This window comes from Prunus avium, chromosome 4, assembly GCF_965620075.1.
Source record: "Prunus avium chromosome 4, drPruAviu1.hap1.1, whole genome shotgun sequence".
Lineage (NCBI taxonomy): Eukaryota > Viridiplantae > Streptophyta > Magnoliopsida > Rosales > Rosaceae > Prunus > Prunus avium.
Window position 1 is genome coordinate 597,101 of NC_142287.1, and position 23,865 is coordinate 620,965.

The 23,865-nt window shown below is 39.9% G+C and overlaps 1 non-coding gene and 1 pseudogene across 1 annotated transcript; one reads left to right on the plus strand and one right to left on the minus strand.

Annotated features, from left to right (window-relative positions):
- Positions 1-14,392: 14,392 nt before the first annotated feature.
- Positions 14,393-18,705, plus strand: LOC148294682 (uncharacterized; annotated as a pseudogene).
- On the minus strand, positions 14,780-14,886 carry LOC148294683 (small nucleolar RNA R71). Its single transcript, XR_015835571.1, has one exon. It is a non-coding gene; the product is annotated as a small nucleolar RNA R71 (small nucleolar RNA).
- Positions 18,706-23,865: the final 5,160 nt, after the last annotated feature.

Below are 23,865 nucleotides of genomic sequence, written 5' to 3' on the forward strand. Positions count from 1 at the left end.
CCTAATTGGAGTGGTTGGTGTTTTGGGTAGTTCTAGAGATCGGATTTCACTCAAACTTAACCAAATGACTCCTCCCACCATATTATGATGTTGCCCAAGTTTTGGGCTCGATCCGAAATCAATAGGTGTAAGAAATTGGACAATTTATGTTCAAATGCAGTTCGTTCCTAATCAGAGTGGTTGGTGTATTCCATATTTCTAGAGATCGGATTTCACTCAAAACTAACGAAATGAATCCTCCCACTATATTATGATGTTGCCCAAGTTTTGGGCTCGATCTGAAATCTATAGGTCTAAGAAATTGGACAATTCAAGTTCGTAGGCAGTTCGTTCCTAATTGGAGTGGTTGGTGTTTTGGGTAGTTCTAGAGACTGGATTTCACTCAAACTTAACCAAATGACTCCTCCCACCATATTATGTTGTTGCCCAAGTTTTGGGCTCTATCCGAAATCAATAGGAGTAAGAAATTGGTAAATTCAAATTCAAAGGCAGTTCATTCCTAATTGGAGTGGTTGGTGTTTTGGGTAGTTCTAAAGAACGGATTTCACTCAAACTTAACCAAATGACTCCTCGCACCATATTATGATGTTGCCCAAGTTTTGGGTTCGATCCGAAATCAATAGGTGTAAGAAATTGGACAATTTATGTTCAAATGCAGTTCGTTCCTAATCGGAGTGGTTGGTGTATTCCATTGTTCTAGAGATCGGATTTCACTCAAAACTAAACGAAACTAATCCTCCCACCATATTATGATGTTGCCCCAGTTTTGGGCTAGATCCGAAATCAATAGGTGTAAGATATTGAAGAATTCAAGTTCAAAGGCAGTTCGTTCCTAATTGGAGTGGTTGGTGTTTTGGGTAGTTCTAGAGATCGGATTTCACTCAAACTTAACCAAATGACTCCTCCCTCCATATTAAGATGTACCCCAAGTTTTGGGCTCGATCCGAAATCAATAGGTGTAAGAAATTGGACAATTAAAGTTCGAAGGCAGTTCGTTCCTAATTGGAGTGTTTGGTGTTTTGGGTAGTTCTAGAGATCGGATTTCGCCCAACCTTAACCAAATGACTCCTCGTACCATATAATGATGTTGCCGAAGTTTTGGGCTCGATCCGAAATCAGTAGGTGTAAGAAATTGGACAATTTATGTTCAAAGGCAGTTCATTCCTCATCGGAGTGGTTGGTGTATTCCATAGTTCTAGAGATTGGATTTCACTCAAAACTAACAAAATGAATTCTCCCACCGTATTATGATGTTGCCCAAGTTTTGGGGTCGATCCGAAATCAATAGGTGTAAGAAATTGGGCAATTTATGTTCAAAGGCTGTTCGTTCCTAATCGGAGTGGTTGGTATATTCCGTAGTTCTGGAGATCGGATTTCACTCAAACTTAACCAAATGACTCCTCCCACAATATTATGATGTTGCCCAAGTTTTGGCCTCGATCCGAAATCAATAGGAGTAAGAAATTGGACAATTCAAGTTCAAAGGCAGTATGTTCCAAATTGGAGTGGTTGGTGTTTTGGGTAGTTCTAGAGATCGGATTTCACACAAACTTAACCAAATGACTCCTCCCAATACATTATGATGTTGCCCAAGTTTTGGGCTCGATCAGAAATCAATAGGAGTAAGAAATTGGACAATTCAAGTTCAAAGGAAGTTCGTTCTTGATTGGGGGGGTTGGTGTACTGGGTAGTTCTAGAGATCGGATTTCACTCAAAATTAACCAAATGACTCCTCCCACCATATTATGATGTTGCCCAAGTTTTGGGCTTGATCCGAAATAAGTATTTGTAAGAAATTGGACAATTCAAGTTCAAAGGCAGTTCGTTCCTAATTGGAGTGGTTGGTGTATTCCATAGTTCTAGAGATCGGATTTCACTCAAAACTAACCAAATGACTCCTCCCCCCATATTGTTATGCTGCCCAAGTTTTCGGCTCGATCCGAAATGAATACGTGTAAGCAATTGGACAATTCTAGTTCAAAGGCAGTTCGTTCCTAATTGGAGTGGTTGGTGTTTTGGGCAGTTCTATAGAACGGATTTCACTCAAACTTAACCAAATGACTCCTCCCCCAATATGTTCAAAGGCAGTTCGTTCCCAATCGGAGTGGTTGGTGTATTCCATAGTTCTTGAGATCGGATTTCACTCAAAACTAACCAAATGACTCCTCCCCCAATATTGTGATTTTGCCCAAGTTTTAGGCTTGATCTAAAATCAATAGGTGTAAGAAATTGGACAATTTATGTTCAAAGGCCATTCGTTCCTAATCGGAGTGGATGGTGTATTCCATAGGTCTAGAGATCCGATTTCCCTCAAAATTAACCAAATGACTCCTCCCACCATATTATGATGTTGCCCAAGTTTTGGGCTTGATCCAAAATCAATAGGTGTAAGAAATTGGACAATTCAAGTTCAAAGGCAGTTCGTTCCTAATTGAAGTGGTTGGTGTATTACATAGTTCTACAGATCGAATTTCCCTCAAAATTAACCGAATGACAACTCCCACCATATTATGTTGTTGCCCAAGTTTTGGGCTCGATCCGAAATCAATAAGTGTAACAAATTGGACAATTCAAGTTGAAAGGAAGTTCGTTCCTAATTGCAGTGGTTGGTGTTTTGGGTAGTTCTACAGATCGGATTTCACCCAAACTTAACCAAATGATTCCTCCGACCATATTATGATGTTGCCCAAGTTTTGGGCTCGATCCGAAATCAATAGGTTTAAGAAATTAGACAATTCAAGTTCAAAGGTAGTTCGTTCCTAATTGGAGTGGTTGGTGTTTTGGGTAGTTCTAGAGATCGGATTTCTCTCAAACTTAACCAAATGACTCTTCCCACCATATTATGATGTTGCCCAAGTTTTGGGCTCGATCCGAAATTAATATGTCTAAGAAATTGGACAACTCAAATTCGAAGGCAGTTCGTTCCTAATTGGAGTGGTTGGTGTTTTGGGTAGTTCTAGAGATTGGATTTCACTCAAATTTAACCAAATGACTCCTCCCACCATTTTATGATGTTGCCCCAGTTCTTGGCTTGATCCGAAATCATTATGTATAAGAAATTGGACAATTTATGTTCAATGGCAGTTCGTTCCTAATCGGAGTGGATGGTGTATTCCATAGTTCTAGAGATCGGATTTCAATCAAAACTAACCAAATGACTCCTCCCACCATATTATGATGTTGCCCAAGTTTTGGGCTCGATCCGAACTCAATAGGTGTACGAAATTGGACAATTCAAGTTCAAAGGCAGTTCGTTCCTAATTGGAGTGGTTGGTGTTTTGGGTAGTTCTAGAGATCGGATTTCACTCAAACTTAACCAAATGACTCCTCCCACCATATTATGATGTTGCCCAAGTTATGGGCTCGATCCGAAACCAATAGGTGTAAGAAATTGGACAATTCAAGTTCAAAGAAAGTTCGTTACTAATTGGATTGGTTGGTGTTTTGGGAAGTTCTAGAGATCGGATTTCACTCAAACTTAACCAAATGACTCCTCCCACCATATTATGATGTTTTCCAAGTTTTGGTCTCTATCCGAAATCAATAGGTGTAAGAAATTGGACAATTCAAGTTCAAAGGCAGTTCGTTCCAAATTGGAGTGGTTGGTGTTTTTGGTTGTTCTGGAGATCGGATTTCGCTGAAAATTAACCAAATGACTCCTCCCACCATATTATGATGTTGCCCAAGTTTTGGGCTCGATCCGAAATCAATAGGTGTAAGAAATTGGACAATTCAAGTTCAAAGGCAGTTCGTTCCAAATTGGAGTGGTTGGTGTTTTGGGTTGTTCTAGAGATCGGATTTCACTGAAAATTAACCAAATGACTCCTCCCACCATATTATGATGTTGCCCACGTTTTGGGCTCGATCCGAAATCAATAGGTGTAAAAAATTGGACAATTTATGTTCAGAGGCAGTTCGTTCCTAATTGGAGTGGTTGGTGTTTTGGATAGTTCTAGAGATTGGATTTCACTCAAACTTAACCAAATGACTCTTCCCACCGTATTATGATGTTGCCCAACTTTTGGGATCGATCCGAAATGAATAGGTGTAAGAAATTGGACAATTCAAGTTCAATGGCAGGTCGTTCCGAATTGGAGTGGTTGGTGTTTTGGGTGGTTCTGGAGATCGGATTTCACTCAAAATTAACCAAATGACTCCTCCCACCATATTATGATGTTGGCCAAGTTTTGTGCTCGATCCGAAATCGATAGGTTTAAGAAATTGGACAATTCAAGTTCAAAGCCAGTTCGTTCCTAATTGGAGTGGTTGGTGTTTTAGTTACTTCTACAGATGGGATTTCACTCAAACTTAACCAAATGATTCCTCCCACCATATTATGATGTTGCCCAGGTTTTGGGCTAGATCCGAAATCAATAGGTGTAAGAAATTGGACAATTCAAGTTCAAAGGCAGTTCGTTCCTCATTGGAGTGGTTGGTGTTTTGGGTAGTTCTACAGATCGGATTTCACTCAAACTTAACCAAATGACTCCTCCCACCATATTATGATGTTGCCCAACTTTTGGGCTCGAGCCGAAATCAATTGTTGTAAAAATTGGACAATTCAAGTTCAAAGGCAGTTCGTTCCTAGTTGGAGTGGTTGGTGTTCTGGGTAGTTCTACCGATCGAATTTCACTCAAACTTAACCAAATGACTCCTCCCATAATATTATGATGTTGCCCAAGTTTTGGGGTTGATCCGAAATCAATAGGTGAAAGAAATTGGACAATTCAAGTTCAATGGAAGTTTGTTCCTAATTGAGGTGGTTGGTGTATTGGGTAGTTCTAGAGATCGGATTGCACTCAAAATTAACCAAATGACTCTTACCACCATATTATGATGTTGCCCAAATTTTGGGCTCGATCCGAAATCAATAGGTGTAAGAAATTGGACAATTCTAGTTCGAAGGCAGTTCTTTCCTAATTGAAGTGGTTGGTGTATTCCATAGTTTTAGAGATCTGATTTCACTCAAAATTGACCAAATGAATCCTCCCACCATATTATGATGTTTCCCAAGTTTTGGGGTTGATCCGAACTCAATAGGGTTAAGAACTTGGACGAATCAAGTTCAAAGGAAGTTCGTACCTAATTGGAGTGGTTGGTGTTTTGGGTAGTTCCAGAGATCGGCTTTCACTCAAACTTAACCAAATGACTCTTCCCACCATATTATGAAGTTGCCCAAGTTTTGGGCTCGATCCGAAGTCAATAGGTGTAAGATATTGGACAATTCAAGTTCAAAGGCAGTTCGTTCCTAATTGGAGTGGTTGGGGTTTTGGGTAGTTCTAGAGATCGTATTTCACTCAAACTTAACCAAACGACTCCCCCCACCATTTTATGTTGTTGCCCAAGTTTTGGGCTCGATCCGAAATCGATAGGTGTAAGAAATTGGACAATTCGAGTTCAAAGGCAGTTCGTTCCTAATTGGAGTGGTTGGTGTTCTGGGTAGTTCTAGAGATCGGATTTCACTCAAACTTCACCAAATGACTCCTCCCACCATATTATGATGTTGCCCAAGTTTTGGGCTCGATCCGAAATCAATAGGTCTATGAAATTGGACAATTCAAGTTCAAAGGCAGTTCGTTCCTAATTGGAGTGGTTGGTGTTTTGGGTAGTTCAAGAGATCGGATTTCACTGAAACTTAACCAAATGACTCCTTCCACCATATTATGATGTTGCCCAAGTTTTGGGCTCGATCCGAAATCAATAGGTGTAAGAAATTGGACAATTCAAGTTCAAAGGCAGTTCGTTCCTAATTGGAGTGGTTTGTGTTTTGGGTAGTTCTAGAGATCGGATTTCACTCAAACTTAACCAAATGACTCCTCCCACCATATTTTTATGTTGCCCAAGTTTTGGGCTCGATCCGAAATCAATAGGTGTAAGAAATGGAACAATTTTTGTTCAAAGGCCGTTCGTGCCCAATCGGAGTGGTTGACGTACCCCATAGTTCTAGAGATCGGATTTCAATCAAAACTAACCAAATGACTCCTCCCACCATAGTATGATGTTGCCCAAGTTTTGGGCTCGATCCGAAATTAATATGTCTAAGAAATTGGACAACTCAAATTCGAAGGCAGTTCGTTCCTAATTGGAGTGGTTGGTGTTTTGGGTAGTTATAGATATCAGATTTCACTCAAACTTAACCAAATGACTCCTCCCACCATATGATGATGTTGCCAAAGTTTTGGGGGCGATCCGAAATTAATATGTCTAAGAAATTGGACAACTCAAATTCGAAGGCAGTTCGTTCCTAATTGGAGTGGTTGGTGTTTTGGGTAGTTCTAGTGATTGGATTTCACTCACACTTAACCAAATGACTCCTCCCACCATATTTTGATGTTTCCCAAGTTTTGGGCTCGATATGAAATCAATAGGTGTAAGAATTTGGACAATTTATGTTCAAAGGCAGTTCGTTCCTAATCGGAGTGGTTGGTGTATTCCATAGTTCTAGAGATCGGATTTCACTCAAAACTAACGAAATGACTCCTCCCACCGTATTATGATGTTGCCCAAGTTTTGGGCTCGATATAAAATCAATAGGTGTAAGAAAGTGGACAATTTATGTTCAAAGGCAGTTCGTTCCTAATCAGAGTGGTTGGTGTATAACATAGTTCTAGAGATCGGGTTTCACTCAAAACTAACCAAATGACTCCTCCCACGATATTATGATGTTGCCCACCATATTATGATGTTGCCGAAGTTTTGGGGGCGATCCGGAATCAATAGGATTAAGAAATTGGACAATGTATGTTCAAAGTCAGTTCGTTCCTAATCGGGGTGGTTGGTGTATTGGGTAGTTCTAGAGATCGGATTTCACTCAAACTTAACCAAATGACTCCTCCCACCACATTATGATGTTGCCCAAGTTTTTGGCTCGATCATAAATCAATAGGTGTAAGAAATTGGACAATTCAAGTTCCAAGGCATTTCGTCCCTAATTGGAGTGGTTGGTGATTTGGGTAGTTCTAGAGATCGGATTTCACTCAAACTTAACCAAATGACTCCTCCCACCATATCATGATGTTGCCCAAGTTTTGGGCTCTATCCGAAATCAATAGGTGTAAGAAATTGGACAATTCAAGTTCAAATGCATTTCGTTCCTAATTGGAGTGGTTGGTGTTTTGGGAAGTTCTAGAGATCTGATTTCACTCAAACAAAACCAAACGACTCCTCCCACCATATTATGATGTTGCCCAAGTTTTGGGCTCGATCCAAAATCAATAGGTGTAAAAAATAGAAGAATTTATCTTCTAAGGCAGTTCGTTCCTAATCGGAGTGGTTGGTGTATAACATAGTTCTAGCGATCGGATTTCAATCAAAACAAACCAAATGACTCCTCCCACCATATTATGATGTTGCCCAAGATTTGGGCTCGATCCGAAATCAATAGTTGCAAGAAATTGGACAATTCATGTCTAAAGGCAGTTCGTTCCTAATTTGAGTGGTTGGTGTTTTGGGTAGTTCTAGGGGTCGAATTTCACTCAAACTTAACCAAATGACTCCTCCCACCATATTATGATGTTGCCCAAATTTTGGGCTCGATCCGAAATCAATAGGTGTAAGAAATTGGACAATTCAAGTTCAAAGGAAGTTCGTTCTTAAATGAAGTGGTTGGGGTTTTGGGTAGTTCTAGAGATCGGATTTCCCTCAAACTTCACCAAATGACTCCGCCCACCATATTATGATGTTGCCCAAGTTTTGCTCCCGATCCGAAATCAATAGGTGTAAGAAATTGGACAGTCTATGTTCAAAGGCAATTCGTTCCAAATTGGAGTGGTTGGTGTGTTGGGTAGTTCTAGAGGTCGGATTTCACTCAAACTTAACCAAATGACTCCTCCCACCATATTATGATGTTGCCCAAGATTTGGGCTCGATCCGAAATCAATAGGTGCAAGAAATTGGACAATTCATGTTCAAAGGCAGTTTGTTCCTAATTGGAGTGGTTGGTGTTTTGGGTAGTTCTAGATATCGGATTTCACTCAAAACTAACCAAATGACTCCTCCCACCATATTATGATGTTGCCCAAGTTTTGGGCTCGATCCAAAATCAATAGGTGTAAAAAATTGGAAAATTCAAGTTCAAAGGCAATTCGTTCCAAATTGGAGTGGTTGGTGATTTGGGTAGTTCTAGAGATCGGATTTCACTCAAACTTAACCAAATGACTCCTCCCACCATATTAGGTTTTTGCCCAAGTTTTAGGCTCGATCCGAAATCAATAGGTGTAAGAAATTGGACAATTCAAGTTCAAAGGCAGTTCGTTCCTAATTGGAGTGGTTGGTGTTTTGGGTAGTTCTAGTGATCGGATTTCACTCAAACTTAACCAAATGACTCCTCCCACCATATTATCAAGTTGCCCAAGTTTTGGGCTCGATCCGAAATCAATAGGTGTAAGAACTTGGACAATTCAAGTTCAAAGGCATTTCGATCCTCATTGGAGTGGTTGGTGTTTTGGGTTCTTCTAGAGGTCGGATTTCACTCAACCAAAACCAAATGACTCCTCCCACCATACTATGTTGTTGCCCAAGTTTTGGGCTCGATCCGAAATCAATAGGTGTAAGAAATAGGACAATTTATCTTCTAAGGCAGTTCGTTCCTAATCGGAGTGGTTGGTGTATTCCATAGTTCTAGAGATCGGATTTCACTCAAAACTAACCAATTGACTCTTCCCACCATATTATGATGTTGCCCAAAATTTGGGCTCGATCCGAAATCAATAGGTGCAAGAAATTGGACAATCCATGTTCAAAGGCAGTTTGTTCCTAATTGGAGTGGTTGGTGTTTTGGGTAGTTCTAGACATCGGATTTCACTCAAACTTAACCAAATGACTCCTCCCACCATATTATGATGTTGCCCAAGATTTGGGTTCGATCCGAAATCAATAGGTGCAAGAAATTGGACAATTCATGTTCAAAGGCAGTTTGTTCCTAATTGGAGTGGTTGGTGTTTTGGGTAGTTCTAGATATCGGATTTCACTCAAAACTAACCAAATGACTCCTCCCACCATATTATGATGTTGCCCAAGTTTTGGGCTCGATCCGAAATCAATAGATGCAAGAAATTGGACAATTCATGTTCAAAGGCAGTTTGTTCCTAATTGGAGTGGTTGGTGTTTTGGGTAGTTCTAGATATCGGATTTCACTCAAAACTAACCAAATGACTCCTCCCACCATATTATGATGTTGCCCAAGTTTTAGGCTCGATCCTAAATCAATAGGTGTACGAAATTGGACAATTTATGTTCAAAGGCAGTTCGTTCCAAATTAGAGTGGTTGGGGTTTTGGGTAGTTCTAGAGGTTGGATTTCACTCAAACTTAACCAAATGACTCCTCCCACCGTATCATGATGTTGCCCAAGTTTTGGGATCGATCCGAAATTAATAGGTTTAAGAAATTGGACAGTTTAAGTTCAAAGGCAGTTCGTTCCTAGTCGGAGTGGTGGGTGTATTCCATAGTTCTAGAGATCGGATTTCACTCAAAACTAACCAAATGACTCCTCCCACCATATTATGATGTTGTCCAAGTTTTGGGCTCGATCCAAAATCAATAGGTGTAAGAAATTGGACAATTCAAGTTCAAAGGCAGTTCGTTCCTAATCGGAGTGGTTGGTGTATTCCATAGTTCTAGAGATCGGATTTCACTCAAAACTAACCAAATGACTCCTCCCACCATATTATGATGTTGCCTAAGTTTTGGGGTCGATCCGAAATCAATCGGTGTAAGAAATTGGACAATTCAGGTTCAAAGGCAGTTCGTTCCTAATCGGAGTGGTTGGTGTATTCCGTAGTTCTAGAGATCGGATTTCACTCAAAACTATCCAAATGACTCCTCCCACCATATAATGAGGTTGCCGAAGTTTTGGGCTCGATCCGAAATCAATAGGTGTAAGAAATTGGACAATTCAAGTTCAAAGGCAGTTCGTTCCTAATTGGAGTGGTTGGTGTTTTGGGTAGTTCTAGAGATCGAATTTCACTCAATATTAACCAAATGACTCCTCCCACCATATTATGTTGTTGCACAAGTTTTGGTCTCGATCCGAAATCAATAGGTGTAAGAAATTGGACAATTCAGGTTCAAAGGCAGTTCGTTCCTAATTGGAGTGGTTGGTGTTTTGGGTAGTTCTAGAGATCGGATTTCACTCAAACTTAACCAAATGACTCCTCCTGCCATATTATGTTGTTGCCCAAGTTTTGGGCTCGATCCAAAATCAATAGGTGTAAGAAATTGGACAATTTATGTTCAAAGGCAGTTCGTTCCTAATCGGAGTGGTTGGTGTATTCCATAGTTCTAGAGATCGGATTTCACTCAAAACTATCCAAATGACTACTCCCACCATATAATGAGGCTGCCGAAGTTTTGGGCTCGATCCGAAATCAATAGGTGTAAGAAATTGGACAATTCAAGTTCAAAGGCAGTTCGTTCCTAATTGGAGTGGTTGGTGTTTTGGGTAGTTCTAGAGATCGGATTTCACCCAATATTAACCAAATGACTCCTCCCACCATATTATGTTGTTGCACAAGTTTTGGGCTCGATCCGAAATCAATAGGTGTAAGAAATTGGACAATTCAGGTTCAAAGGCAGTTCGTTCCTAATTGGAGTGGTTGGTGTTTCGGGTAGTTCTAGGGATCGGATTTCACTCAAGCTTAACCAAATGACTCCTCCCACCATATTATGATGTTGTCCAAGTTTTGGGCTCGATCCAAAATCAATAGGTGTAAGAAATTGGACAATTCAAGTTCAAAGGCAGTTCGTTCCTAATCGGAGTGGTTGGTGTATTCCATAGTTCTAGAGATCGGATTTCACTAAAGACTAACCAAATGACTCCTCCCACCATATTGTGACGTTGCCCAAGTTTTGGGCTCGATCTGAAAACAATTGGTGTAAGAAATTGGACAATTCAAGTTCAGAGGCAGTTCGTTCCTAATCGTAGTGGTTGGAGTTTTGGGTACTTCTAGAGATTGGATTTCACTCAAACATAACCAAATGACTCCTCCCACCATATTACGTTGTTTCCCAGGTTTTGGGCTCGATCTGAAATCAATAGTTGTAAGAAATTGGACAATTTATGTTCAAAGGCAGTTCGTTCCTAATCGGAGCGGTTGGTGTATTCCATACTTCTAGAGATCGGATTTCACTCAAAACAAACCAAATGACTCCTCCCACCATATTATGATGTTGCCCAAGTTTTGAGCTCGATCTGAAATCAATTGGTGTAAGAAATTGGACAATTCAAGTTCAAAGGCAGTTCGTTTCCAATTGTAGTGGTTGGTGTTTTGGGTAGTTCTAGAACTCGGATTTTGCTCAAACTTAACCAAATGACTCCTCCCACCATATTATGATGTTGCCCAAGTTTTGGGCTCGATCCGAAGTCAATAGGTGTAAGAAATTGGACAATTCAAGTTCAAAGGCAGTTCGTTCCTAATCGGAGTGGTTGGTGTATTCCATAGTTCTAGAGATCGGATTTCACTCAAAACTAACCAAATGACTCCTCCCACCATATTATGATGTTGCCTAAGTTTTGGGGTCGATCCGAAATCAATCGGTGTAAGAAATTGGACAATTCAGGTTCAAAGGCAGTTCGTTCCTAATCGGAGTGGTTGGTGTATTCCGTAGTTCTAGAGATCGGATTTCACTCAAAACTATCCAAATGACTCCTCCCACCATATAATGAGGTTGCCGAAGTTTTGGGCTCGATCCGAAATCAATAGGTGTAAGAAATTGGACAATTCAAGTTCAAAGGCAGTTCGTTCCTAATTGGAGTGGTTGGTGTTTTGGGTAGTTCTAGAGATCGAATTTCACTCAATATTAACCAAATGACTCCTCCCACCATATTATGTTGTTGCACAAGTTTTGGGCTCGATCCAAAATCAATAGGTGTAAGAAATTGGACAATTCAGGTTCAAAGGCAGTTCGTTCCTAATTGGAGTGGTTGGTGTTTTGGGTAGTTCTAGAGATCGGATTTCTCTCAAACTTAACCAAATGACTCCTCCTGCCATATTATGTTGTTGCCCAAGTTTTGGGCTCGATCCAAAATCAATAGGTGTAAGAAATTGGACAATTTATGTTCAAAGGCAGTTCGTTCCTAATCGGAGTGGTTGGTGTATTCCGTAGTTCTAGAGATCGGATTTCACTCAAAACTATCCAAATGACTCCTCCCACCATATAATGAGGTTGCCGAAGTTTTGGGCTCGATCCGAAATCAATAGGTGTAAGAAATTGGACAATTCAAGTTCAAAGGCAGTTCGTTCCTAATTGGAGTGGTTGGTGTTTTGGGTAGTTCTAGAGATCGGATTTCACTCAATATTAACCAAATGACTCCTCCCACCATATTATGTTGTTGCACAAGTTTTGGGCTCGATCCGAAATCAATAGGTGTAAGAAATTGGACAATTCAGGTTCAAAGGCAGTTCGTTCCTAATTGGAGTGGTTGGTGTTTTGGGTAGTTCTAGATATCGGATTTCACTCAAACTTAACCAAATGACTCCTCCCTCCGTATTATGATGTCGCCCAAGTTTTGGGCTTGATCCGAAATCAATAGGTGTAAGAAATTGGACAATTCAAGTTCAAAGGCAGTTCGTTCCTAATGGAGTGTGATGGGCATATTTTATATTATATATTTAACCTCATTTTTAGTTTATTTTGGTTGATATTTTGGAAGAATTTTGATACTTTGAATTATATTTCCAATATAGGACTTTCGACTTCCTCTGGAGCAAAACATAATCAAATAGACGAATTTTGGAGTAATTCCAGTTGGAGGACGTTCGTGAGTCACTTGGCTTGATCGTATCAAAATTTCAGACTTTTCTACTGAGCGGTAATTTTCTGGTGATAAAATAAAGGAGCAGTGCGCGGTGCTGGAATAGTGACGTGTTGGGCTTTTATTGCGTTTTGGAGCCCAAGATGACCTCGGATGGGTTCGTGGCCTTCTGGAGAAGTGTTCAGAACGTTTTTATCTTTAAATCAAGCTATCTTGGGCCAGATTTTGAGGAGATTTGTGGCCAAAACGTGGCTGGACAGATTGTTGGCAGATTCTTCTAGTCCAACTTGGACTTTATTTCCTAGTTTTATTTTATTTTAGCCTAGTTTCCTTTGGGGGATTAGGAGCTGAGTTTGAGGAGGTATTTAAACTATTTTTCACAGCAAATTTAGGATCTCTCTTTTGGCTTTTGGAACGCGACTTTTGCTAGGGTTTTTGAAGAACTTCTACTTCCAGGTGTTTTTATTCTTATTCATTCGAATGATATTTTGGGGGATTTTAGTTATGAGTATGCATAACTAATTCCTTTTGCTAGGGCGAGGCCATAAGCCTTAGCATGAATATGTAATTTTATTAATTTGCTTATGAATGGATGCATGTTTGCTTTGAATTATTAATCACTGTGTTTGAAACTATCTATCTATTTTAATGACTGATCACCATTAGGATATTTAGACAAGTAATTTGATGCAATTTCTGTTGGAACATCACCCTGAAATTGAGGAGGGCTTCTTGTGATTAGTAATTGTAAGTTCACTTAAGGCGAACATCACGCTCTTAAGGGTTGCATGGTTTTTCAAAGGGTTTTCACAAAGCTTAATGAGTCTTGCATGTTTATATTTGATCTGAACATCACAGACGGATTGCATATTAGATATACGTTTTCACTTGAACATCACAAGGAAAATATGCATTAGGAAAACCTAACCTTCAAAGCATATATGTGGAAATTCATAAGTAATTGAGAGAATTGCATAGGATTGTGACGGCGACGGCTGAACCCTAGTTTCTCTCTATATTGTTAATTTTAAAAACGTTTTTTATTCTCTGCTATTATTACCTCCCAACTTTCAGATTTCTTTTATTGTCAAGTTAATCCTTTCAACTTCATAAATTTCACATCTTTGATAAAATCTATTTTAGTTATTAATTAAGAGTTAGTTTAATTACAAATTAGTCAAACAATCTTTGGGGACAACGACCTTGCATGAGCATATATACTACAATAGCCTTGTATTCTTGCAAGTATTTTCAGTGATTTTAACCCTCTTTGCGCAGGTACTAAAAATCCTATCAAGAAATTGGCGCCGCTGCCGGGGATTGTTTCAATTAATTTGTTTTTATCTTATTCTTAGTTAATTCTTGTTTAGACGTTTTCGGATTTTTTATTTTTATTTTTATTTTTATTTTTCGTCAAAAACTATAAAATAAAAAAAAATTTCGTTTCTTTTTTTTCAGATTGCTGAAATCTCTGCATGGTCAGTACCAGATCACAACCTACACAGTTTGTTTCGTTTGACCCAGAGCCTGAACGGATATTACGAAAGCAACGCAGAGAACAGTTTTTAGCATCTGATTCTTCATTACAAGACACATTTTTGCAGAATTTGTTTGCTGATTTTGTGGACAGCAAGGTTAAAATGGCGTTGGCAATACCTGCAGCAGGCAGACCACTCAGAGAGTCGTTGGCTGCCCGTGCAAATGATGTTCCTAATTGCATAGTCTATCCTGAACAAGAAGAGGGTGATTCGTTTGAAATCAGGCACCACATGCTTGAGATTTTACCAACATTCCGTGGGCTACCTAATGAAGATGCGAACATACATATTGCAAAATTCATTGTGGGTTGCAAAAACATTTTGATTAAGGGTTTTTCTGCTGAAGCTATTAAGTTACGTCTTTTCCCATTCACTTTGAAGGATAAGGCAGAAACTTGATTATTCACTCTACCAGCTAATAGCATCACTACGTGGCAGCAGTTACACACAAAATTCCTGAACAAATATTATCCAGCATCCAAGACATTAAATTACAAAAGGGAGATTTTGACATTCACACAGAAGCCTAATGAAGAGTTTTATGAAGCATGGGAGAGATATACAGAGATGTACATGAAGTGTCCACATGCTAATATTGATGCAGATACACAGATGAATATTTTCTTTGATGGGCTTAATCCTACATCAAAAAGTCATGTGAATGCATCAGCTGGAGGATCGCTGTCAAATAAATCTGCAAGAGAGGCCTTTGAACTCTTTGATATGATGGCTACAGAATCTCAGCAATGGGCAGCAGAACATTCACAGAAAAGGGGCATTTTTGAGTTATCAGTTGGTTCTCCCAACATGTCTACACAAATGGAAAAAATGGAGAAGAAAATTGATGCAAAGTTTGATATTCTTCTACAACAGATAGCAAATTCTACACAGCAGCAGCCACCGGCAACAACAGTTTGCACTATCTGCAGCATGGCTACACATGACATAATGGGCTGCCCACATAAAGAATCTTATCCGGAACTTGTTGAGCAACATGTTAACATGATGAACAGCTATCAAAGGCCTCGGAACGATGCATATGCAACTCATTACAATCTAGGATGGAGGGATCACCCTAATTTCAAATGGGGTGACAATCAGAACAATCAGAAACCATTCCAGCATGCACAAAAACCATATGTTCCATCTAGACCATCTTTGGATGATCAACTTGCTAAATTGGCAGCAACAACTCAATCATTCATAGAAGGCAATAATCAAAGATTTCAAAATGTTGAAGCATCAATTAAAAGTTTGGAGCAACAATTTGGACAGCTAGCTGCACAGATTTCAGAGAGAGAAATAGGCAAATTCCCTAGTCAATCAGTGCCTAATCCAAGAGGACGTGAAGATTGTAATGTTGTTCGGACCTTACGATGTGGAAAGAGCTATGACAATCGTGAAAATAGCACTGAAAAGGATCAGCCAGCAGTGAACATTTATGCAGAAAATACTGAAACAGCAGCAGACCCTGCAGATCCTGCAGATCAACAGAATCTGTCCAGTACAGAAACTGTCCCAGAACAAGTTTCAGAGCGTGTTTATGAGGCCCCAATTCCATATCCAGAACGTTTGAAGCCAAAAGCAAAAGATAAGCAATTGAGGGACTTCATGCAAACGTTATCTAAAGTTCAGATTAACCTACCACTACTCGATGCAATCAAAAACATTCCATCATATGCCAGATTTTTGAAAGATGTGTGCACACACAAAAAGAAGCTGGTTGATTTTGAAAAAGTCGTTCTTACTGAACAATGCAGCGCAGTTCTACAGCACAAATTGCCACCCAAAAAGGAAGATCCAGGGAGTTTTACAATTTCTTGCACTATCGGAAATTCAAATTTTAAACGTGCATTAATTGATTTAGGTGCTAGTATTAATTTAATGCCTTATTCTGTTTTTCAGAGATTGGGCCAAGGAGATCTAAAGCATACATCAGTTATTCTCCAGCTAGCAGACCGTTCTGTTACTTATCCTAGGGGGATCATTGAAGATTTAATTATCAAGGTTGACAATTTGTATTTACCAGCTGATTTCGTAGTTTTGGACATGGATGAAGATTTGCAAACACCGATTATTTTGGGAAGACCATTTATGGCCACTGCCCGAACATTGATTGATGTGGAAGCGGGCACTTTAACATTGAGAGTTCAAGACCAATCTGTGATTTTTAGCCTATTTGAAGCTGCAAAACGCCCAGAAGAACAAGAATGTATGCGGGTAGATGTGTTAGAAGGTCTCATTCATGCAGAAATTATGACCAAATTGACATCAGATCCACTATTGAGTGTTTTACATGGTCCAGATACAGCACACACAGAGGATGTGGAAATTTTTGAGTATGTAACAGCATTAAATAGTGTACCAGCCCAACCACCACGATGGAGACATGTTTACGAAAGTCTTGGAGAGCCAAAAACACCCCTACAACCTTCTACGGTACAGCCCCCAACACTGGAGTTAAAACCATTGCCAGCACATTTAAAATATGCACATCTTGGGGCAAATGAAACGCTGCCAGTTATTATTGCTTCAGATTTGACAAGCACAGAAGAGGAAAAATTACTGCGTGTTTTGAGAGAATACCAAGATGTTTTGGGGTGGACTATAGCTGATATTAAGGGTATAAGCCCAGCATTTTGCATGCATAGAATATTGATGGAGGATGACGTAAAGCCTACAGTTGATGCTCAAAGGAGGTTAAATCCTATCATGAAAGAAGTTGTGCGAAACGAAGTAATGAAACTACTTGATGCAGGCATGATTTATCCAATTTCTGACAGTAAATGGGTTAGTCCTACTCAAGTTGTGCCTAAGCGGACTGGTATTACAGTGGTGAAAAATGATAATAATGAGTTAATTCCTACACGGTTGACTACGGGTTGGAGAATGTGTGTAGACTACCGGAAGCTTAACGCAGGGACAAGAAAAGACCATTTTCCATTGCCTTTCATTGACCAAATGTTGGAAAGGTTAGCTGGACGTGCTTTTTATTGTTTTCTTGATGGGTATTCTGGGTATAATCAGATTCCAATTGCACCAGAGGATCAAGAGAAAACCACTTTCACTTGTCCATTTGGTACTTATGCTAATCGGAGGATGCCATTTGGGTTATGTACTGCACCTGCCACATTTCAACGGTGCATGATGAGCATATTTTCAGGTTTGGTTGAACAGATTGTTGAGGTATTCATGGATGATTTCTCAGTTTTTGGGGATAGTTTTGATCTTTGTCTATACAATTTATCTCAAGTTCTTGAAAGATGTCAAGAAACAAACTTAGTGTTAAATTGGGAGAAGTGTCACTTTATGATAAAGCACGGCATTGTTTTGGGGCATCTTGTTTCAAACAAAGGAATTGAAGTTGACAAGGCAAAGATTGATGTTATTGCCAAGCTGCCACCCCCTAATACTGTAAAGAGCATTCGATCATTCTTGGGACATGCTGGGTTCTATCGACGGTTTATCAAGGATTTCTCCAAAATTAGCCGTCCCTTGTGCAACCTACTTGCTAAGGACGCCTCATTTAATTTTGATGCAGATTGTCTAGAGGCATTTAACAAATTAAAGACACTTTTAACTACTGCTCCTATCATTGCTGCACCTAATTGGAGTCTACCCTTTGAGTTGATGTGTGATGCTTCTGATTATGCAATTGGGGCAGTTCTTGGACAGCGACAAGATAAACTTTCCCAAGTTATCTACTACGCTAGTAGGACATTAAATGATGCACAGTTGAATTATGCAACCACTGAAAAGGAATTATTGGCAGTTGTTTTTGCATTGGAAAAGTTTCGTTCCTACTTGGTTGGGGCTAAGGTTATAATTTACACAGACCACGCTGCACTGAAATACTTGTTATCTAAAAAAGATGCCAAGCCAAGGTTAATTCGTTGGGTTTTACTTCTGCAAGAATTCGATTTAGAAATTCGAGATAAAAAGGGCAGCGAAAATGTAGTGGCTGATCACTTATCCAGGCTGATCAATACCAACACAGCAGAAGAGGATTTACTTCCTTTAAATGAGAGTTTTCCTGATGAACAGCTTATGGCCTTTTCCAGCAAAACTCCATGGTTTGCAGATATCGTGAATTACTTGGCTAAAGGTATTTTACAGCCAGATATGACCTTCCAGCAAAAGAAGAGGTTTTTAGCTACAGTTAAGTATTATTTTTGGGATGAGCCTTACTTATACAAGTATTGCCCAGACCAGATTATTCGTAGGTGCATTCCTGCAGAAGAGCAAGACAGTGTTTTAACGTTCGCACATCAGCATGCTTGTGGTGGTCATTTTGGGGGAAAACGGACAGCAGCTAAAATATTACAAAGTGGGTTGTATTGGCCTACTATTTTTAAAGATGCTCATGTTTGGTGCCACGCTTGTGATAGATGTCAACGTGTGGGAAATCAGTCTAAGCGGAATGAAATGCCACAACAAAGTATTTTGGTGGTTGAATTATTCGATGTTTGGGGCATTGACTTTATGGGACCATTCCCATCATCCAATGGCAACCAATACATATTAGTGGCTGTTGAATATGTTTCTAAGTGGGTCGAGGCCGTTGCAACACCAACAAATCAAGGATCTGTGGTACTGAAATTCCTCCAAGGCACTATTTTTTCACGTTTTGGGACACCTAGGGCAATTATCAGTGATGGGGGAAAGCACTTTTTAAATAAACAGTTTGCTGCACTACTTACTAAATATGGGATAAGTCATCGGGTGGCCACTGCTTACCACCCTCAAACTTCTGGGCAGGTTGAAGTTTCTAATAGGGAAATTAAGCGCATCTTAGAGAAAACAGTCAATGCCAGCCGCAAAGACTGGAGTGTTAAGTTAAACGATGCTTTATGGGCCTATAGAACAGCGTATAAAACGCCAATTGGGATGTCTCCCTTTCGGCTTGTTTATGGTAAGGCATGCCATCTACCTATGGAGCTTGAACACAAGGCCTATTGGGCAATTAAGGAGCTTAATTATGCCTATGATGCAGCTGGAGAAAAACGGAAATTAGAGTTGCATGAGTTGGAAGAACTCCGGAATGATGCATATGAAAGTGCAAAGATATACAAAGAGAAAACAAAAGCATTCCATGACAGCAAAATTCTCCGAAAACAGTTTCAAGCAGGTCAGAAGGTTCTCTTTTTCAATTCATGGTTGAAGTTATTCCCTGGAAAATTAAAATCTAGGTGGCAGGGTCCCTACATTGTTACTAAAGTCTATCCCCACGGCGCTGTGGATATTAAAAATGGGATGACCGGTTTCGAGTTTAAAGTAAATGGCCATAGACTCAAACACTACTTAGAGGCGCCATTTGACACTGCAGCCGAGTCGGTGACTCTGAAGGAACCAGTGATCTGACCACCAGCCTTCGGCAATGTCTAGCTATAGACATTAACTAAAGCGCTTATTGGGAGGCAACCCAATTTCTCTAACCTCTTTACTTATTTTATTTTCTTTTTATTTTTTTTTTTATTTTTCTAAACTCTTTACTATTTGGTTCAATGTAGGACAACAATCAGCAGCACAGAAACAAATATACGCAGATAATCCTACGCTGGAATCATGCACCCAGTAGCAACTGGAATCATGCACCCAGTAGCAAGTCTACCTGAACATCAAAGGCAGCTATTCCTATACTGGAATCATGCACCCAGCAGCATATTCACATATCCATACACCAGATTTACAACAACACAACTTGCAGGCCATGAAGTTTACAACAATCAATCTTGCAGGCCAGAAACATCATTTTGATCAGCTATGACTCATTTACAACACACAATATTGTGCAAGTCAGAAATTCTACAAGGGATCGTGTTTATACCTCTGTGGGATGGCTGGCTTCGATTTTTGTTTTGTTTTTTTTTTTTTTTCAGAGACCAGCGTGTGGTGTAGATCTGCTCCGATTTGCAAGTTTGGGGGTAGTCCTCACACAGATACACATATATGCACGAGTTAGACTTTGCTCAAACCATCAATTCTGAAACGAAAATTACAATATTTGAGGAAGGTTCTACCTTTAGCCTCTCAGATTTCCGCGACTTCCACCTTGGAACAGAGTGTATGTGGTGTTGGGGTTGCTCTCGGTCTGGGTCCGCTCATCCGGGTCGTTGGGTTCGAAGTCGGAATGAATCTCGGCGACGATCCGATTGGTCTCCTTGACGCAGCCCCAGAGGGTGGTGATTTTGTTGTTGTTGAAGATCTTCTGGATCTGGCGCCTCACACAGATGATCCCACATGGTTAGTGTGCTGAAAGAGAGAGAAGGCTCTTGGGTTTGCACTAGAGAAAAGAGCATGGCAAGGAGATGAGCGGAAATGTTTTTCTGATTTTCTAAGACACAGAGCAAAGGAGATGGGATTCATAATTCAAAGCCAAGGAGATGGGATCTGACACACAGAGAAGCTTTGGTTTCTACAAACAATATCATTTTGCTTCTGCAAACGGAGATGGGCATGGACAGAAGGGCATCGTATGGCTCTGGGCTCGCGGCTAGTGGAAGGGGATCCAGTGTGATAGCTAGGATTTTCAAATGACAAATTCCGCTGCTCCATCGGGTTATATAGTAGCTGTCGCTAGGATTTGACAAATGTGTCGACTTGTACGAGTTGGCCAGCGTGTCTTTGCGCATTCTCAGCTCCCAGGTCAAGCCTTCGAATCCCAGAAATGTCCAGCCTCCGCATCCCTGGTGTGTTAGTTTCTTTTTATTTATTTTCTTTTTCTTTTATTTTCTGTTTGCTGTTTTATGTTCTTTTCGTTTATTTTTTATTTTTATTTTTTTTCTTTCCCCTTTTTATTTTTCTCTCCTAGTTTAATTTTTTTTGGCTGTTTCCTTTCTCCTTGATTTTCGTTCCCCGTCTTCTAACATTTAGTCGTTTTTGTTTCTGTTCTTGTTTCTTCTGTTTCTTTTCCACACCTTGAGGACAATGTGTGATTTAAGTTTGGGGGTGGGAAAGAAATTGGAGAATTCAAGTTCAGAGGCAGTTCGTTTCCTAACCGGAGTGGTTGGTGTATTCCATAGTTCTAGAGATCGGATTTCACTCAAAACTAACCAAATGACTCCTCCCACCATATTATGATGTTACCCAAGTTTTGGGCTCGATCTGAAATCAATAGGTGTAAGAAATTGGACAATTTATGTTCAAAGGCAGTTCGTTCCTAATGGGAGTGGTTGGTGTATTCCATAGTTCTAGAGATCAGATTTCATTCAAAACTAACCAAATGACTCCTCCCACCATATTATGATGTTGCCCATGTTTTGGGCTCGATCCGAAATCATTTGGTGTAAGAAATTGGACAATTCAAGTTCAAAGGCAGTTCGTTCCTAATTGGAGTGGTTGGTGTTTTGGGTAGTTCTAGAGATCAGATTTCACTCAAACTTAACCAAATGACTCCTCCCACCATATTATGTTGTTTCCCAGGTTTTGGGCTCGATCCGAAATCAATAGTTGTAAGAAATTGGACAATTTATGTTCAAAGCAGTTCGTTCCTAATCGGAGTGGTTGGTGTATTCCATAGTTCTAGAGATCGGATTTCCCTCAAAACTAACCAAATGACTCCTCCCACCATATTATGATGTTGCCCAAGTTTTGGGCTCGATCCGAAATCAATAGGTGTAAGAAATTGGACAATTTATGTTTAAAGGCAGTTCGTTCCTAATCGGAGTGGTTGGTGTATTCCATAGTTCTAGAGATCAGATTTTACTCAAACTTAACCAAATGACTCCTCCCACCATATTATGTTGTTTCCCAGGTTTTGGGCTCGATCCGAAATCAATAGTTGTAAGAAATTGGACAATTTATGTTCAAAGCCAGTTCGTTCCTAATCGGAGTGGTTGGTGTATTCCATAGTTCTAGAGATCGGATTTCACTCAAAACTAACCAAATGACTCCTCCCACCATATTATATGGTTGCCCAAGTTTTGGGCTCGATCCGAAATCAATAGGTGTAAGAAATTGGACAATTCAAGTTCAAAGGCAGTTCGTTCCAAATTGGAGTGGTTGGTTTTTTGGGTAGTTCTAGAGATCGGATTTCACTCAAGCTTAACCAAATGACTCCTCCCACCATATTATGATGTTGCCCAAGTTTTGGGCTCGATCTGAAATCAATAGGTGTAAGAAATTGGACAATTTATCTTCAAAGGCAGTTAGTTCCTAATCGGAGTGGTTGGTGTATTCCATAGTTCTAGAGATCGGATTTCACTCAAAACAATCCAAATGACTCCTCCCACCACATTATGAGGTTGCCGAAGTTTTGGGCTCGATCCGAAATCAATAGGCGTAAGAAACTGGACATTTCAAGTTCAAAGGCAGTTCGTTCCTAATCTGAGTGGTTGGTGTATTCCACAGTTCCAGAGATCGGATTTCACTCAAAACAAACCAAATGACTCCTCCCACCATATTATGATGTTACCCAAGTTTTGGGCTCGATCCGAAATCAATAGGTGTAAGAAATTGGACAATTTATGTTCAAAGGCAGTTCGTTCCTAATCGGAGTGGTTGGTGTATTCCATAGTTCTAGAGATCAGATTTCATTCAAAACTAACCAAATGACTCCTCCCACCATATTATGATGTTGCCCATGTTTTGGGCTCGATCCGAAATCAATATGTGTAAGAAATTGGACAATTCAAGTTCAAAGGCAGTTCGTTCCTAATTGGAGTGGTTGGTGTTTTGGGTAGTTGTAGAGATCGGATTTCACTCAAACTTAACCAAATCACTCCTCCCACCATATTATGTTGTTTCCCAGGTTTTGGGCTCGATCCGAAATCAATAGTTGTAAGAAATTGGACAATTTATGTTCAAAGGCAGTTCGTTCGTAATCGGAGCGGTTGTTGTATTCCATACTTCTAGAGATCGGATTTCACTCAAAACAAACCAAATGACTCCACCCACCATATTATGACGTTGCCCAAGTTTTGGGCTCGATCTGAAATCAATTGGTGTAAGAAATTGGACAATTCAAGTTCAGAGGCAGTTCGTTTCCTAACCGGAGTGGTTGGTGTATTCCATAGTTCTAGAGATCGGATTTCACTCAAAACTAACCAAATGACTCCTCCCACCATATTATGATGTTACCCAAGTTTTGGGCTCGATCTGAAATCAATAGGTGTAAGAAATTGGACAATTTATGTTCAAAGGCAGTTCGTTCCTAATGGGAGTGGTTGGTGTATTCCATAGTTCTAGAGATCAGATTTCATTCAAAACCAACCAAATGACTCCTCCCACCATATTATGATGTTGCCCATGTTTTGGGCTCGATCCGAAATCAATTGGTGTAAGAAATTGGACAATTCAAGTTCAAAGGCAGTTCGTTCCTAATTGGAGTGGTTGGTGTTTTGGGTAGTTCTAGAGATCAAATTTCACTCAAACTTAACCAAATGACTCCTCCCACCATATTATGTTGTTTCCCAGGTTTTGGGCTCGATACGAAATCAATAGTTGTAAGAAATTGGACAATTTATGTTCAAAGCAGTTCGTTCCTAATCGGAGTGGTTGGTGTATTCCATAGTTCTAGAGATCGGATTTCCCTCAAAACTAACCAAATGACTTCTCCCACCATATTATGATGTTGC